Source organism: Pan troglodytes, chromosome 14 (assembly GCF_028858775.2).
Source record: "Pan troglodytes isolate AG18354 chromosome 14, NHGRI_mPanTro3-v2.0_pri, whole genome shotgun sequence".
Taxonomy (NCBI): Eukaryota; Metazoa; Chordata; class Mammalia; order Primates; family Hominidae; genus Pan; species Pan troglodytes.
This window is the reverse complement of record NC_072412.2, coordinates 9,777,772-9,797,076: the sequence shown is the minus strand read 5'-3', so window position 1 is coordinate 9,797,076 and position 19,305 is coordinate 9,777,772. Positions and strand designations below refer to the sequence as shown.

Sequence of the window (19,305 nt, the reverse complement as noted above, 5' to 3'; positions counted from 1 at the left end):
AATGTTCTTTCAGGTAATGGTAGATGACCATATTTAGCTAATTGAATGTCTTATAGTAAGAAACACTATCACAGAAGTACTTACAAAAAACTAATTGCAGCATAAATATTAATTAGTATTATCAGAGTTATGAAAGACCGAAGGCTCTGTTATAGCTCTATTTCCCCATGTACTTTATTGTACTTCATGTTTTTCGTTTTCTTTCTTGGCTTAAGCTCATATTTCATTGACTAATTAGGCTTGTTTTTTGTTTGTATCTCTCTTTGTTCTCACATTTTAAATTGAAATTTTTGGGGAGGCAGGGTCTTGCTCTGTTGTCCATGCTGCAGTGTAGTGGCATGATCTTGGCTCACTGCTGTATCCACCTCTCAGGCTCAAGTGATCCTCCCACATCAGCTTCCCAAGCAGCTGGGACTACAGGCACACACCATCATGCCTGACTCCTTTTGGTATTTTTTGTGTAGAGATGTGTTCTCATTATGTTGCCCAGGCTGGTCTCCAACTCCTGAACTCAAGCAATCCACCCACCTTGGCCTTGCAAAGGGCTGAGATTACAGGTGTGAGCCACCATGCCTGGGCAACATTGAGATTGATTTAAAGAAATTGATTAGGGCTGGTTGTGGTGGTGCACACTGCTTATCTCAACATTTTGGGAGGCAGAAGTGGAAGATTTGCTTGAGCCCAGGAGCTTGAGACCAGCCTGGGAGGTATAATGAGGCCTTGTCTCTACAAAGATAACAATAAAAACATTAGCATGACATGATGGTATGCACCTGTAGTTCCAGCTATTCAGGAAGTTGAGGTGGGAAGATTGCTTGAGGTCAGGAGTTTGAGACCACAGTGAGCCATAATCAGGCCCCTACATTCTAGCCCTGGGTTGACAGAGTGAGACCCAGTTTCATAAAAAGAGATTGATAAGAAAGTCTTGATGCAACTCATTATAATTTTAAATGGAAACTAATTCTTGATATTACCTTAGCAATGTGTCCCCGAGAAAGTGTCAGAGCCTTTACGTGGACCTTCTCATGAAAAAGGAAACAGAATAGTCAATGGAAAAGGAAAAGGTGAGAACCGTATTTTATTTAAAAAGTCATTTGATGGAGACCAGGCGCGGTGGCTCACGCCTGTAATTCCAGCACTTTGGGAGCCCGAGGTGGGCGGGTAATGAGGTCAGGAGATCAAGACCATCCTGGCTAACATGGTGAAACCCCATCTCTACTAAAAACACAAAAAATTAGCCGGGCATGGTGGCGGGTGCCTGTAGTCCCAGCAACTCAGGAGGCTGAGGCAGGAGGATGGTGTGAACCTGGGAGGTGGAGCTTGCAGTGAGCGGAGATCGTGCCACTGCACTCCAGCCTGGGTGACAGAGTGAGACTCCATCTCAAAAAAAAAAAAAAGGCATTGATGGAATGTTTCTTTTAAAATATGAGCACTAATAGAGTTTAATAGCTAAAGAAAATGTCCTATTAACTGTATCATAAGTAAAAGAGAAATGAAATGGTGATAAGTGGTGTCTCTAACCAAGGGTCAGCAGTTGATTCTATTGGAAGTACCACTAAAGGAGCTGAGTTATGAGTTCCATTTTAACGTACTCTAAGACCTGAGGCAAGTCAGGAGAGAGGGAAGAGGAAATGAATAAAAGAGAAAGAAAGAATGAGGAGGGCAGAGTGTACATGGAATAAATAAAAAAAAGTGGATGTATGTAATGGAGGGTAGTAAAGTCAAATTGAGCTGTAGAAGAAGGAAGAACAGGGTGTTAGAAATAGGAAGGAAGATAAAGTGAGCTTCCAGTACCAAAATGTGTCATATAATTACAGTAACATTTTCCTTCTCTTGCTGTCATTCTCGCTACTGGGGAGGCATTAAGGATTGAGGTACTTTACCATGCAGACCTGTGTTTTATCTACCATAGATGAACATCACCGTAAATGGTCAGCCATGTATGGCTATAATTTGTTTTTATAGAAAATGTTGTAACTTCACAGGATAGTATCATATTAACATAATTGAAAAGAATAGTGTTGGGTGATTTATTGGGAAGAAATTAATTAGAGAAGCTTTGCCTGATTAAAAGTTCATTAGAAACATTATGGCTTATAACGTAGTATTAAATTCAGGGACATAATAGGAAAGAAGTTGAGGCTAGGCCAAAAAGGCCAATTAGGGTAAACCAATGTGGAAGCACACTAGTGTAGAACAGGGCATTCAAATTGTCATGAATTCGTTGAGGAGCTTCTGGAAAGTGCACATTCTGACTCAGCAGGTATTGGAGTCTGCATTTCTCATGAGCACTCAGGTGATGTTTGTGCTGGTCCTTGGACACAGCTCTGAATAGCAAGGGAATAGCCTTCCTTTAGAGAAATCTGGAAAAAGAACCACTGGAGAGAAATTTAAAAAATAACAGAATCCAGGGAAAGCTTTAATTTCCTTTTATTTCTGAGCATGATTCTAGCCACAGGGGAAGGAAAATGAGATGAAAAAAGAGAGATGACAGGTGTATACTACTGCTGAATACAGATGAAAAAAGTGGTCACAATCATCCATAAAAAGCAGTTAGGAAGGGAAGCATCAGGATGACAGTTCTGATAATCATTTTTTCAAAGGAAGAGGGATGGTGAAAGGGCACAAAAGGAGGAAAGAAAGACATTTTCTGGGGTCTTGGGAGTTAAAGCCAAGTAAACTTGAGACAACTCACTTCCAGTTGCTTCAGCATATGCCCAGTCTCACAAAAGAGGTTATTGCTGTGGAGAGTACTGGAGACAGGAGGGAGTGCTAGAGTTGGGGTAAACCACAGCAGCTCATTTCACTTGATAACTGTCAGGCCTCAGGGAGAGAAGTTTCACTGACATGAGTGAATAAGATATGATTAAGTTGCATATAGATGCTTTGGCGAAATTTTTTTGAGACAGCCAGTTCTTTGATATGATAGCTGTTTTATAAAAGTCCTTTACAGTGTAAGATAATATACCAAACTTAGTTAATTTTAGAAGTAATCATAAAATTCATTCCATGAAAACCAAAATTCTCATTTTCAATAAATACTGCACTGATTTTGAAATATAAATATGTATTAATATCCAGCAAGTCTGTGGTCATTCAATGTTTTCTTTTTTGATAAATATTTTGATATCTGAAGCTTATTCGACATGGTTTATTTGATGTGTTTTATGGACCACCTTGCATGAGTGGATCAAGGAGCTGTAATTCAAGGCCAAATGAGGGGATAGGAGAAATGTAGGTGCTGCAGTAGCCCATGTGATCATGGGAAAAATGAGTAGTTTGATTAGCTGTTATTTCATAAGTGTGTATCCTAGCTGATCAATGTAGAACCCTTTCTTTGATGAGAGGTGAATCACACATTCACCTGAACTGTCATCCCAACTGCGTATTTCCTCAGTGACAAGACAAGGGGAATTTATTTGTGCTGTGCTGGCAGCAATGCCTCTGGTGTGTGGAGTTAAAATTCTCTGTACATTCACCATCAGCTTTGACATTGATTCTCTCAGGTTTAATTTGCCCCTCTGTTTAATGGTCCCTTTTCTCCTCATCAGTCCACGTGTTCACGGTTATATCAATGCTTTTCTATTTTAAGTATAGGCATTTGAAACATAATCTCACTACTGAAATGTAAACTGTGCATTTTGGGAATCCTATATTCCTATTTTCCTCATTGTGTTTCTGTCATGTTGCTGTCCTAGGCAATGAAAAGAAGAGCCAAGAAGAACCCTCAAAACCTTAAGTAATTATTTTTATAGCCAGGCCTGAGAATTCCGCTCGACAGTAACACTGCATGAATGTTTGGTTGGCCCTGTCATACTTACATATAATTGATGACATATCCCCTTTGCTCTGTAGGGCCTCCTGCAAAACATCCTTCCTTGAAGGTAATTAATTATGTATATTTTTGAATCACAAACTCCATGTTGTATAAAATATACATGATTTATGAATCGTTTTCTTTTAAAACCCATTCAGCCTAGCACTGAAGTGGAAGATCCTGCTGTGAAAGGAGCAGTACAAAGAAAGAATGTACAGACATTGAGAGCAGGTACATTTAATGGAATACTGGAAATAAAGTACATTCAATGATTGGATGTACTCATATTATTCTTATTCCTAATTCTATTTGTTCAATATTGAACAGAAGGCATTGGCATAAATGTTATTGCTGGTATCCATATTTGAATAAAAACAAATTTAGAAGCATAAAAAAGATTTTAAAAATGTAAGCTTTAAGTCAGATGTTTCTGTTTTAATGTTTTGAATAGCATGAAGTTTTCAGTATAAAATTTTTATACTTGTCAGGGATTCAAAGCAGTGAATTTTGAGACTCTTAAGATATTTCCAGTGAGTTAAGTGCTAGTTGCAGTTCTGATCTTTACCTAGAGGAAAGCTTTACTTATTAAAGTGTCAGTTTCTGTTTTAACTTCAGAGGCTTGCTGCTAGTGTTATTACACTGATGATCTGAAGCCTATCAGATGTTCTAATGAGCAAGACTGTGTGTGTAGGTGTATATATAGATGTGTGTATGCGTGCGCTTGTGGCATCTTTGACTATTACAAATGACGAAAGTAATGATTCATTTATGACTGGTAGACACAGTCTTTTAAAATGGTGATTTTGAGCCTTTTTGGTGTTAAAGTTTTTAAAACATGATTGCATAGAGGCTACCAACATCATAAGGTGGTTGTTTTTCATTTCAATGCCCTTTTGAAATCTTTAAATACATTGTGATGCTCAGAAATAATATGCAGAATTTTTTGTGTCCTAAAATGTTATGTGAGTGGTTATACACTTTATATACCTTTCTGCCACTTTCTTTGGTGTGTTTTGTATTATATTTTCCACTCGTACCCACATTGGTTTGATTATCTCTGGTTTAATTCATTTTACACTGTTCATTGTATTCCCTCATACCACTTTACCACATTTAGTTAGACTCTCCTGTTGCTGATAAATGAAGAAATAAAAAGAAAAATAATGTCAGATTAAGAAGGCTTTTCTTTAATCGGTTTGTACCTATTAGCATTTACTATATGAGAGTTTAAACCTGAAAAGTTCAGAATACAAGCATGCACCACCATATTTTATTAATGCCCTTAGAACTATGACTCATGAGCCTTTAGCCTATGAAGTTAGGACAATTCATTTCTCTGAAGAAGAATGCTGGGCTGTTCTCAGAAAAGAAAACTGAAAATAGCAAATGATATTGTCTTATTTTACCTCTTGGACATCCTTGAATGAAACTGCTACTAAAGGGATACTCGGATCAAATTTCAGATCTAATGTTTTGAACAGTATAGTTTGTGAATGTTCAGTGATCATGAGCCCTTGATGGGGAAATGACCTTTTGAGTTTCACTTTTGCATTTTTTGCTCTTTTTGTTGACTTGTCTTGAAAGCTTAAATTCAACTATTTTATTTTTACAGAAACCAGGAATATAACCTTTAAAATATATGTCTGTCCTGTCTCACGGTGTTGTGTACTCGTCAGATCTTGTATGAACATAGACTTATATGGGAACAATTAGGTTTTTTGTTTGTTTGTTTGTGTTTTTGAGACAAAGTCTTGCTCTGTCACCAAGGCTGGAGTGCAGTGGCTCAGTCTTGGCTCATTACCACCTCTGCCTCTTGGGTTCAAGCAATTCTCCTGCCTCAGCCCCTCGAGTAGCTGATACTACATGCACGTGCTAACATACCCTGCTAATTTTTCTATTTTTAGTAGAGATGGGGTTTCACCAGGTTGGCCAGGCTGCTCTTGAACTCCTGACCTCAGGTGATCTGCCCACCTCGGCTTGCCAATGTGCTGGGATTACAGGTGGGAACCACCGTGCCAGCTACAAATAAGATTTTTAAGGCTATTATATTTTATACAATTCTTTGGTCTATGTGAATTCTGAAGGTATTCATGCATTGAGGGAAGATTATCTCAGTTTAATGAAAGCAGTTTTAATTTAATGTATATTCATTAAAAATTTTTTTGAAGTTTTTGTCTCTAGTACACGAAAACACACAATAATGTCATGGGTATTTGACCTTAATGTGTTTATGCACAAACTTAGTTATTCAAATATTTTCTTATCCCTGAAGAATCTTAATTACTAATAAACAAATTTCTCATGGAAAACAACATATATAACAGAGATGGTTGAGTGATTGAAAGTAAACTGTAGTAAATACCAGAAGCTTAGAACAAGTTAAGTAAACTTGTCTGAGTTAATAGCAATTACAGGACTTTTAAAATACATTGGACCATGGGGGAGTAGTGCATTTGTGGGGTAGAGGACAACATGGTACTGCTTCAGTGAAGAAAGAACTTTTACACCTTGTTACAATTTGTATTATTATTTACATTCTAATAAATAAAAACTTTATTTTCAGATATTTTACATCATGTTTCTACTAGTTGAGCCATCAATAGTAAGACTTTTCAAAGATTTGGGAAGTTGCGAGTTGATGATAAATATCTGTATCACCATCAGTGATCAAAAATCAGACAGCAACTACCACAGATTTTGGACACGCAAACTTCATAGTTAAAGAAAGGATTAATCTTGGAGCTGTGTTTCTATCAAGGAATTACACTCTTCATTACCTGTGTGAATCGCAGTTATTAGAGTAGAAAGAGAGCAAAGAAGGGAAAGAAGCATAGAACATTTTATTCTAGATTACCTCGTTTGGCTTCATGCTACCATAGTTCTGACTTTTAAAAAGTCATTTTGTTGTCAAATGTACTTTATGTTTACTCCCCTTATGCAGCCTACAACCAAACAGAATGGTTCTTAGCAAGGCATTTGTATTCTTCCCTTAAGGAAAGCAACATATAAATAACAAAGAGAATGAGAAGAAAGAGTGAGTTCATTGAGGTTGGTATTTAACATAAATTTGAGTGCAGGTACCATGATTATATTTAGAATTTTGTGGCTGGATGGGAAAACCAGCTAGATGTCTATAGATTTCCTACTCAAACACAATGTGCCTTTGTTTTACTTTTACGTCTCTGATTTAGCAATTATTAGGTACAACTGTATGCAGTGTCACTAAAAATACCTCCCAAAACCAAATATTAAATAATGTCTATGGCTTTCTGTTTTATAGTGTTGATTTTCCCAATATTAATGGGAACCACTGAGCATTTGCCTTGTGGTGTCTCCTCAGCTGTATTCACATATTCCATCACCTTTTCTTAATGGATAATCATGCACTATGAGTAAGGGTTTTCAGAAAAGCTGTGTCATTTAAAGATAACACAGGAGCATCAAATTTAATTCTGCTAGGACGCCTGGTCTACTGATTAACTGCAGCTAATATGAGGTCTACTTCACATCCAAGTTAAATTCAGTGCCCTTAATCAGTCATATGATGAGGTCAACAGTAGTAAATTATGCAATATTTTTTCACCCACCCCTATAGTTTTAATTTCTTTTTCCCCTTTTGTCTGTGTTTAACATTTTCCTTTGCAAAACATGATAATAATCTTCTAGAGTAGTGAGGACAAGCTATAAATCCAAAGTTTCTTACCTATGCAAATGACTTGTTTGCTCTATTTTCTCATGAGCTTGGTGGATCCAGGAAACAGAACTTTTAAAACAAAATCCCCATATGTTGCTGGGTGCGGTGGCTAGTGCCTGTAATCCCAGCACTTTGGGAGGCTGAGGTGGGCAGATAACCTGAGGTTGGGAGTTTGAGACCAGCCTGACCAACATGGAGAAACCCATCTCTACTAAAAACACAAAATTAGCTGTTCATGGTGTCACATGCCTGTAATTCCAGCTACTTGGGAGGCTGAGGCAGGAGAATCTCTTGAACCCAGGAGGCAGAGGTTGCCATGAGCTGAGATCACACCACTGCACTTCAGACTGGGCAGGAAGAGTGAAATTCCATCTCAAAAAACAAAAACAACCACAACCACAACAACCACCACAAAACCCAAATGCATTTCCTTGGCACAGTAAAACTGAAACAGAAAAAGGGTAAAGTAAATACAAGTAACTGAAAGAGTTTATGTATATTATTTTACTTTTCATTTGATAAAATTTGTAAAGTAATGAGCAGAGTGTATTTCTCCAGGGACCCAGATATATACATTTATTTATTCAATAGAAATTCATTCTTATAATGGCCACTGATACCTATATCCTAAATATTTCTGAAAACATCTCCTCAGGCCTGCATCATCTTTGCAACATTGCCTTATATTTTATCTTTGTTCATTGATTTATATGCCTCAGAATTTTATGCTCCTCGCAGTATTTAGAGTGAATTAACCCTAATGCAAATAGATCCGTGAACCACTCCTGAATACCTAATGTCCAAGCATCTTAAAGGTTTATATAAGGATTTCAGAAACTGACTTCTGGGTTGGGCACGGTGGCTCATGTCTGTGATCCCAGCACTTTGGGAGGCTGAGGCAAGTGGATCATTTGAGGTCAGAAGTTCAAGACCAGCCTGGCCAACAAGGTGAAACCCCATCTCTAATAAAATACAAAAATTAGCAGGTGGTAGTGGCACGTGCCTGTAATCTCAGCTACTCAGGAGGCTGAGGCAGGAGAATTACTTGAACCTGGGAGGCCGGGTTGCAGTGAGCTGAGATCATGCCACTGCCCTCCAGTTTGGGAGACAGAGTATAACCTTGTCCCAAAAAAGAAAAGAAAAGGAAACTGATTTCTGACCAAATCTCCATCTGTATCCCTTTCCCCATCTGCCTTTTTCTCTGGAATTACTGAGCTGCTGGTAATGGCCCCCTCACCATTCCTCTTCTGTAGAGAAATGCATACTCTCTTGGAGGCTTCTCTTCCTCTCTTGTTGCTGCCTGGCATGTGCTCACCCTTTCCTGCCCTCTGCCTCGCTTAATCTGGCTAACCTCACTCTCTAAGTCTCAGCTCATGGATGATCTTTAGGAAAGCCATCCCTGACAGCTTCTATTTTCCTTCCTTATTCCCCAGTGCCTAACACTTAGCAGGAACTCAATAAGTAATTATTTAGCAAAATTAAGACTGTTTATACAAAGATGATTCAAAAGATTGTCCTCTACAGTCTAGCAGCAAAGGGGGTCAACATGTAAAGACATGATGTGCAGGTCAGGTGGTAAAGTGACACTAGAAAAATTGACAAGGTACTAAGGGACCCCAACGAAGCAGACACCTGTGTGTGTGGAGAAAGATAGCTAGAATCAAGGAAGATTTCACATAGCATTCTGAGCCTTTTTTTCCCCTCTTTTTGGAGACAAGTTCTTACTCTATCACCCAGGATTGGAGTGCAATGGCATGATTGAGACTCACTGAAACCTCAGACTCCTGGGCTCGAGGGATCTTCTCATCTAAGCTTCTTGAGTAGCGGGGACAACAGGAACATATCACCATACCTGTCTAATTTTTTGTAGAGTCAAGGTTACCTATGGTTCCCAGGCTGGTCTTAAACTCTTGGCCTTGAGCAATTCTCCCATTTTGGCCTTCCAAAGTGCTGGGATTACAGATGTGAGCTATTATGCCCAGCCTACTTTCTGAGTCTTAAAAGATGAAAATAAATTTTTCAGAATAGCAGGGGAAAACATTTGTGATGTAAAAAATGGGGTGCACACTAATTGAGGTATAAAGAACAATAATTTTGCAAATTATTAGTAACTGCCAACTCAATTAGTGTCTTGTTAAAAAGATAGTGTTACAAAGTATAGTAAAGCATTACATTGTATATTTTGACTGTATTTCAAATTTCTGTTTTGTTTCCAACAGTTTTGTTGACTTATGTTGGGTGGAACAATTTGTGAGTGACCCTGAGATTTTGCATGGCTTGAATCTGGTGATATCTGGTGTCTCCCCAAGTGGTTTGTTGAAGTTTTGGATAATTAGAAGTATTTCTTACAGAAGTAAATATTTCAGTAAACATTGTTTCATTCAAACTCTCAAAATATAAAATACAAAGAAATGTTATTCTCTATTTATTTTTATAAAGATTATAGTCTTTATCTAACTCTTCTTAGTTCATTTGAACTAAATCAATGAATTTATCAACAGAACAAACCTTACCAGTGGCTTTAGAGGAAGAGCAAGAAAGGTGTGAAAGAAGTGAAAAGAAGCAATCACAGGTATATGAAAATTTAAGTTCTTGTTTAATATTAGGTTTTTTTTGCTTTACTAACAAAGCATAGTCCTAATGACATGACCTTTCAGAGTATACCTTTAGAATCCAATAGATCATAATTTTATATTTAATTTTTAAAACATCTTAACCAGTTATGAAACTTAAGATATTCTTACTATCTCTAGTAACTATTAGTTACTCTAGTAATTCTTAGTATCTCTAGTAACTCATAGCTGTCTTTACCCTTGGAATTGAGGCAAGAAATTTTCAGAATTATCTTGCTGTTTTATTTATATAACCTTACTCATAATACACAAGGTAACATGAAGTATTGGGTCATATTACTGAGGAATAGAAATTATGAACAGTTTAACAACAATGGTCACTGAGTTGAACTAGTGTTAAAGGAGTCATCATTGCCAGTGCTTCAGATGTTGCAGTTTTATATTGCTGGTCACCAGTGCCGAGGTTAAAGATTTATTCTGTTTTGTGGTCACCAGTTGACCTCTGTGTCTGTGTTCAGGGAGTGAATGGGGTCATAAAAGTCAACCCAGTTGCCTATTAAGAGAATCCTACCTTGCAGAATGGGACCTTTGGTGTCAGGGTGTGAACAATAACTTTATTTCAACATAAATACATAGTAAACATTACTAAAATTTAAAAAATCCAAACCCTATCACTACTGGAACTTAAAATATATTAGAAGTGAATATAAGCAGAAATTCTATCTAGATACATAACACTATCATAGTATATCATTTGAATTAGAATTTAAAATTTTGCTTCTCTTTCTTATTGGTGTTCAGTTTAGCTCTTAATAATTTAGTGTTTGCCTAGTGCTCTAGTTAATCTTCAGAAATAAACATGCACTGTAGGGGCTCACTCTTTCTGGTATGCTGAGGTAAAGTCTTTGTAAGACAGGAAGCTTTTATAATACTACCTATCATCTTTGAATTCATTTCTGGTAGATTTTACACAAATGCATTAAGTTTAGTCCAAACAGACACTGAGAGTTCAGCTTGCTGCTTCATGTTTCTGTTCTATGTTAAGCCAAGGCAAATTATTTTTGACTTTTTAGTTACAATCCCATAATTTAAGAGTAGCCACACATAGATTAAGTTTCACAGTTAAATTTTAACTATTTTATAATATTTCTTTGTTTATACTTGATTAAAGCTAAGTTTAAAACATGCACTCTGACAGAAAAGACATCTGAGAAACAAAACAAGCAAATTTGTTTTCCATTTTGCACCTGCCCCCCCCCCCAAAAAAAGTCTCAAGAACCAGAACTGGGTAAGAACAGTGATAAAGGGAATCAATCTATATATTCATGACTTTCTTTAATATTCATTACAAACAAGTTCAAGCTGAATATTGGTAAAAGTTCTGAAAACTCCAAAATTACTGCTTGCCCTGAGGAAGAGCTCCTACATGGTAACTCTAAAGAGGGATGAACAAAAAAGGAGTGCCCTCTAGTCTGATGAATCGTGTCCCTGATTGTGAGGAGAAAAATGTATCTGGAGTGTCTAGCTCTGTGGCAGTCCAGGCAGCGCCTGAACAGAGGAAGCCCATGTCAAATGTCTTTTTATTCCATTCACACTCCAGGTCCCTGAAATACACTTACCAGTCATCTTCTAAGGTTCATTTAAATTAAAATAAATCAGACTATAAAAATGATAACAAACCAGACACACAGCTTGTTTCTAACACAGATGATGGAAATTTTTGTTATGATATAGAAACTGAAAAAGTAAGGAACCCAGTAATTATGATTGAAATGAAAGATGATTAAGAGTTTGACATGCAAATGGAAAAATATATAAACCCAAATACCACTAATTGGAAATTAGACATTAGGCATTGGTCTCAGTCTAGAGATCCAGAAAGTCTTTTTGATTTGTGGTTTACCCACCCGAAAGAAATGAAGCACATGATTCAGATAGAAAGTCACAGTATTTCTGCTGCTACAGATACTTATAAAAACAGAAAACCAACACAGTGCTTATTACAGAAGCTGCTGTATGACAATCCCAGTGTTAATAACTACAAAACCATGAATCTTGAATTATAAAATGCGGGTTATTCTTTGCCACATAGTGAGAGAACATCAAAAATATAGCTAGAAGACTTACAGCAAGATATTCCAAGGTCGCTAACATAGCACATGTATACATATGTAACAAACCTGCACATTGTGCACATGTACCAGAACTTAAAGTATAATAATAGTAAAAAGAATGAGGTAGGCATGTTACAAGTAGAGTTCCTGGCTTTGGAGAAAGAGAAAGTCCAACTTCAAAAAGACAGAGGTTCACTTGCTGCTTCTTTTTTCTCTTTATCAATTATTTGATTTAGTCAAATTTTCTATTCAAGAAAATCTCATGTGTACAGTTACAGCGGGGTTTTCTAAATGTGTAATTATGTGTCAAAGTAGATTAGTCCTGCTATCTAAACAACGGCTCTGGAGAATGTTCTCATAATGTTTCTTCATTAATCAACCTAAGTCTCACTCTCAGTCTTCCAAGTGGCATATGAGCTGGGAAACTAATTCAGCCATATACCATGTGACCTTCTGAACGAGATCAACATAAATAAATTGCTAAAGAAATAAGCTTTAGATTCTAGATTCTTTTTTCTGTATTCATTTAGGGATGAATTACATTTATTTAATGATAGAATGGGAATACAATGGGAGGGAAGCAATGACTGAGATGAGCCACAAAAACACGTCTAGCCTTGAGAGTTGCAATGAATATTCCCAGCCAAATGAGTCTGTTTAATGTGTTTTCATGCACGCCAGTTTATCTGCTTAGCTCAAACTGTTTGAATTTATAGTTTCATCATGGTTATTTCCAATATTTTGAAAACAAATATATACTTCCACATATTTTTAAAAATCAGCACTCCAATATTTCTGTTGAATCAGACCTTACATTATGTTGTTTAATGAAGTATGGAAAGTTTTGACATGTCTGATTTTTATCATGTAAGAAAGAAGCATAATTTCTTAGCTAAAAATTTAGCCTTTGACTCTTTAGTAGAAAGTTGAGTTCTGTACATTGTGTTCTAAAGATAGACAAAAATCTAGAGATTTTCTTCTTTCAAAGTAAAAGCAGATGAGGCCTTTTTCCACCCTCTGAGGTGTTAAATTGCTTTGCTCAAGTTAGACTTTTAATATATCTGACTAATTTGATAAATTTATCTGGTAATTTATGTAATTCAGCAATATGGAATTGTATCATGTTATTTGGTGCCGTGAAATGCTAGGGAATGCCACCTCAAGAGCTCTGGATGAAACATTTCATATGTCTTGGTTGGTTTGACTCCCATTTTCAGTAGATAATGGGGCTAAAGTAGATAACTGTACCGTATGTTTTCCACCTATAAACGTTTGTGGTAATTGAATGTGAAATCTGGGAAGCATCTCGTTTTCCAGAATTCTGCACTAGAAACTCAGCAGTTTCACTCTGCTTCTTGTGTTGTGGCAAACATTGGTTCCCATAGTTCAGGGAGAACTTTCACTTTTTTGATATCCCAGGATCCAAAAAAAAAAAAAAAAAAAGAGAGAGATAAAAGGCAGTGGGGAAAAGAATAGCTCAGTGCAGAAAAGGGAAAACTTCTTTACTCTTCCTGAAGGCCTACAAGGTCACATCCTCTTAATCTGGCTATTTCATGTAAAATCCAGGTGGCAATGACAGAAGATATATGTTATGCCTGTGTCTTTTTATTTCTCTGTTTCTGCCAGTCAGATAGCATAAACATTTATATCAGATAGCAAAGAGTGGATGCGAATAAAAGCACAAAATGGAGAAGAGTCCTTTTTGAAATTTTGGAAAATTATTCCATTCACTCAAACAGAAATGAGCAGACTTGACAAAAATTTCAATGATAAAATGATAAGTATCTTATAATTATTATGTATAATGATAAAATTAAAGTAAGCACAAAATACTTTTATCATTAAAATGGTGATAGTTAACCTGAATCAAGTGAAAAAATCAGGGAAAAAGTTTTTTTATTGAATAAAATAATAATTATTATTCATATTACTTTTATTAAAGGTCAAAGAAGGAAATAATACAAACAAAAGTAAAAAAATACATCTATCAGAAAATGTATGTCATAGTACATCTTCTGCTGCTGCTGACAGATTAACCAAACAAAGAAAGGTTGGGAAAACGTATCCTCAGCAATTTCCCAAGAAACTGAAGGAAGAGCAAGATAGGTAAGTAAGCCTACAGCAGTGTGTTTTTGTTTTTGTTTTTCTTTTTGTTTTTGTCTGAGATGGAGTTTCTCTCTTGTTGCCCAAGCTGGAGTGCAATGGTGTGTTCTCACCTCACTGCAACCTATGCATACTGGGTTCAAGTGATTCTCCTGACTCAGCCTCCCTAGTACTGAGATTACAGACATGTGCCACCATGCCCAGCTAATTTTTTGTATTTTTAGTAGAAATGAGGTTTCACCATGTTATCCAGGCTTGTCTCGAACTCCTGACCTCCGGTGTTCTGCCCACCTCGGCCTCCCAAAGTGCTGGGTGTACAGGAGTGAGCCACCGTGCCTGGCCACCTATAGCAGTATTTCTCAGCAGATAATTGTCATTGTGCTATAAACTAATTCAAAATTGGACTAATGTTCCTTATGATTAACAAGTTTTATAGTTTTACCAGGGATATTTAGCCCTGCCTGGTAATCAGAAAAATGCAAATTAACATAAAATAAGATATATTTTGTAAAGTCATGCTGATATTGAAAAAGTAATTACTACCATTGAAAATGTGAGGAAAAAGGCATTCTCATACACTGCTGGTATATGAAATTGGTAAATTATTTCTGAAGGGTAACTTAGTGCTGTGTATCAAAATTTCAAATAACCTGACATCCTTTTAACTCAACAACTCCACTTCTGGGACTAGATTTCACAGGAAAACATAACTTGTGTAAACATACACACACTTATTAAGGGCATTAATTATATATTACACATAATGAACAATAGCTTAATAAATATATAAAATATATGTAATAAGAAGTTGAATTGGAAGTATTAAGAAAGAATTATAAAAAGTGTGGGGTAACAGATGTTAGACTCTTTAGCCTAGTTTTAGATGACAATCATCTGCAGATATAGTTTGTGAAAGAGACATCTTACTCTGTAAATCATTTGGAGAGACACCTACAATATTTCATAGAGATGAAAATTTATTTCTAGTGAACTTATACGCTTGTCAACAAATAGTAACTTTAAAAATTTAGTTGATTGTAAATGATCTTTTCTAATCGGGGAGTAATTATGACTGTGTGAATTGAAAAGGTAATTTTGAACTTCTAACTATACTGAATCATTTCCAGTATCCTTTTTTATAATACATACTAGAGTGACTAGTAACAAAAACTTTAGCAGAATATTCTTTCCTTACTACTTTTCAAGTATATACATTCGTTTGAATATGTTGAAGTGAGAAATTAAATATCTGAGAACTACAAAGGAAAAATAATCCAGAACATAGAAATTTTATTAGGATGATAAAGAGCATCTGCAGAGGTAGATCACAGGATGACCTCTTTGTTTTTTAACAAAATGAATTTTAAGATAAATGTCTTTATCTGCAGATGCATCTTAAGACAAGAAAGTGAAGAAAAAACAAATGTTAATATGCTGTACAAAAAAATAGAGAAGAATTAGAAAGGAAAGAGAAACAATATAAGAAAGAAGTTGAAGCAAAACCACTTGAACCAACTGTTCAATCACTAGAGATGAAACTGAAGACTACAAGAAATACTCCAAATCAGATAAATCAATCTTTGGTAAAAATTCTATATTTTAAACTTTATTTTATCAATGTTACTTATAATATCCCCTTAATTTAATATATAATATTTTGATCTAAAACAAACCAGAAATGTTATCTCATTTTCAAAAAATGAATGATGACACTTACAGGTACAATTATTAATATTTATTATAAACCTTGGCATCCACATAGGATATTATTTTATTACAAAGAGCTTTTGAAAACAATAATATGCCATAATATATACTTAGTGATAACCTATTGATAAAGATTTTTTCCCAGTAAAATTTTCCTTGTACTTCCCGCTATTTCATATTGATTACTGTACCTAATACTATAAAGAGGAAACAAATTATTGCAATCACAAATAATCTCATGATATTCTAAGAAGAGCTCTATAAATTTTATCTTATTTACCATTGGTGTTTTGAAATAAAAGTTTTCTTTCGTATTGATACATTTACACCACAGAAGTAACTGTGATCTGTCAGAGAACTAGAAGTAGAGTCAGAAGTCCTGGGGAAAATCCTGTAGCTTGCTTATATTTTTAACATTTCTTTTTCAAAATTGTGGTAACTAGATGAGTTCATCAATGAATGTATATAGGAGTGACTAGTATAATGTCTAGATTTATTATTTAGTAAATGTAATTCTTGCAACTGACTATAAAAGTGTTAAAAGAGTCAAATTGAAATAGAATGTTATCAGCGAAACAGAACTGTAGTAACTCTGGGAAATTTTATCTGTCCAAATACGTGTGAAGTAAGGTTCTTACTATAGGGTGGTGTATGGGTTAGATATCAAAGTGTAAATGCAATTTTTTGATATACTTTAATTTAGTCAAATTTGTTAATGCTTTAATTTATGCTTTTGAGTTTGTTGTAATTCAGGGAAAGGCTTTTCCAATTCTGAAATTCTTAAAAATTCTCTGGTGTGCGTGTGTGTGTGTGTGTGTTTACTTTTATAAATTCATTGACTTTAAATAAATTTCTGAACTTTTTGGAACTTATGCTCTATAAGGTTCAAAGTTTTGCTTCAACTTTTTCTCCAGTTGGATATCCACTTACAGTAACCTTTTTAGTATATGGAAGTGCAGGTTATTCTTTAACTTCATAGGTAATCATGATATGTTATTTTATTGAGTACTAGCTAAAACTTTCTTTTGTTTTATTTAGGATTTTCATAATCACGAAGAAATGAAAGATCTGATGGATGAAAATTGCATTTTGAAGACAGATATTGCTATACTCAGACAGGAAATATGCACAATGAAAAATGACAACCTGGAAAAAGAAAATAAATATCTTAAGGACGTTAAAATTGTGAAAAAAATAAATGCTGCCCTTGAAAAGTATATAAAACTCAATGAGGAATTGATAACAAAAACAGAATTCCGGTATCAACGAGAGCTTAATGATCTCAAAGCTGAGAATACAAGGCTCAATTCCGAACTGTTGAAGGAAGAAGAAAGCAACAAAAGACTGGAAGCTGAAATTGAATCATCAGTCTAGACTGACTGCTGCTATAAGTAAACACAGTGAAAATGTGAAAACAGAAAGAAACCTAAAACTTGCATTAGAGTGAACACAAGATGTTTCCGTACAAGTAAAAATGAGTTCTGATATTTCCGAAGTAGAAGATAAGAATGAGTTTCTTACTGAACAACTTTCTAAAACGCAAATTAAATTCAATACCTTAAAAGATAAGTTCCGTAAGAAAAGAGATACTCTCAGAAAAAAGTCATTGGCTTTAGAAACTCTCCAAACGACCTAAGCCAAACACAGCAGCAAATAAAGGAAATGAAAGAGATGTATGAAAATGCAGAAGCTAAAGTGAATAATTCCACTGGAAAGTGGAGCTGTGTAGAAGAGAGGATATGTCAACTCCAACATGAAAATCCGTGCATTGAACAGCAACTAGATGATGTTCATCAGAAAGAGGATCATAAAGAGATAGTAACTAATATCCAAAGAGGCTTTATTGAGAGTGGAAAGAAAGACCTCATGCTAGAAGAGAAAAATAAGAAGGTAATGAATGAATGTGATCATTTAAAAGAAAGTCTCTTTCAATATGAGAGAAAGAAAGCAGAAAGAGTAGTAAGTATCAAGGAAGATAAATATTTTCAAACTTTTAGAAAGAAAATTTAAACATTTGGTTCTGAATACATGTTGAACTTAGTTGAATATAAAAATCAATGGATAAAAAGTGTGTTTACCATACTGTATAATTCCATTTACATGAAGCATCCAGAAAAGATAAACGTATAGGGACAAAAAGTAGACTAATGTTTGCAAAGGGCTGGGGCTGAAAGCTGGTAGTGACTGCTAATGGGCGTGAGGGATCTTGCAGTGATGGAAATGCTGTAAAGTTGGATTGTAGAGATGGCTGCACAACTCAGTAAATGGACTAAAAAATCTTTTAACTTTAAGTTAAAACAGATACATTCTATAGTATGTAAATTATATTTCAACAAAGCTGTTTTAATTTTAAAAAAAAGGAAAACCGTGTTTACTATACCAGCTTAGAAACGTGCCTCATTTCTAGGAAATAAAAGGTAGAGGTGAGAGATGATTTACTTTGAGAAAAGACATTGTGTCACCTATGAAATTTTATTAGGCACAGAGTCATATTTTAAGGTAGATAGTTCTGTACTGCTGAAATAATAATTTTAATGACTTTATGTTGCCACATGTTAAGACCATAATGTAAGTATAAATGGAAATGTTTACACCTGAAATGAGTATTTTCAAATTAAAATTTAATTGATTTTCTTTGACACTTAATTCTAGATTTCCCAGATGAACTGAAGTGTATTGCTGTGTCTTGTAATACCTTGCTTTAAGTAGCTTTTTATGTATTTTAGTTGGTATATCTTTGTTATTAATCATATTAATTTAACAAATCTGAAAATATGTCAAATTACATATTTTTTTGACTATGTAATGTTTTAAAGGCACCTACTTGTTATAAAATCATAATTTAGGATACATGTGGTAATATTTAGCAAAACTATATTTGGTTTAGTCTTCCCACTGGTATTTATAGTTTACCTTGAATATTTATATTAATAATTAGCTCCTAATTTTTATTTCAAGGCTCAATGACTATCATTGGAATATAATTTTGTTCAGTACAAAGATACTTGTAGCTGCCTGTGATTTATGAGTAAGGCATTAGATCCCTATTTTCAGACTGAGGGGTGGCAGGCTTCACGTACAGTGGGAATGGAGTAATTATAGGAGGGAGTTGTAGGAGCTTTGAAGTCAGAGAGGGAGGAAGAGACCTGTTTACCTAGGACCTCAAAGGCCTTTGGAATTTTACTTTTATTCTGAGATAGGAATCTGTTGGAAGGATTTGAACAGGTGATTGAATATGTCAGGAACTTTGAGGTTGAGTTGAGCTTCTAAGATGATTGAATGGTGGGATGAATCTGT

At 35.2% G+C, this 19,305-nt stretch overlaps 1 pseudogene; it reads left to right on the top strand.

The window, feature by feature from the left end:
- The first annotated feature begins 1 nt into the window (after window position 1).
- On the top strand, window positions 2–18,018 carry LOC129135384 (putative ankyrin repeat domain-containing protein 20A2; annotated as a pseudogene).
- Window positions 18,019–19,305: the final 1,287 nt, after the last annotated feature.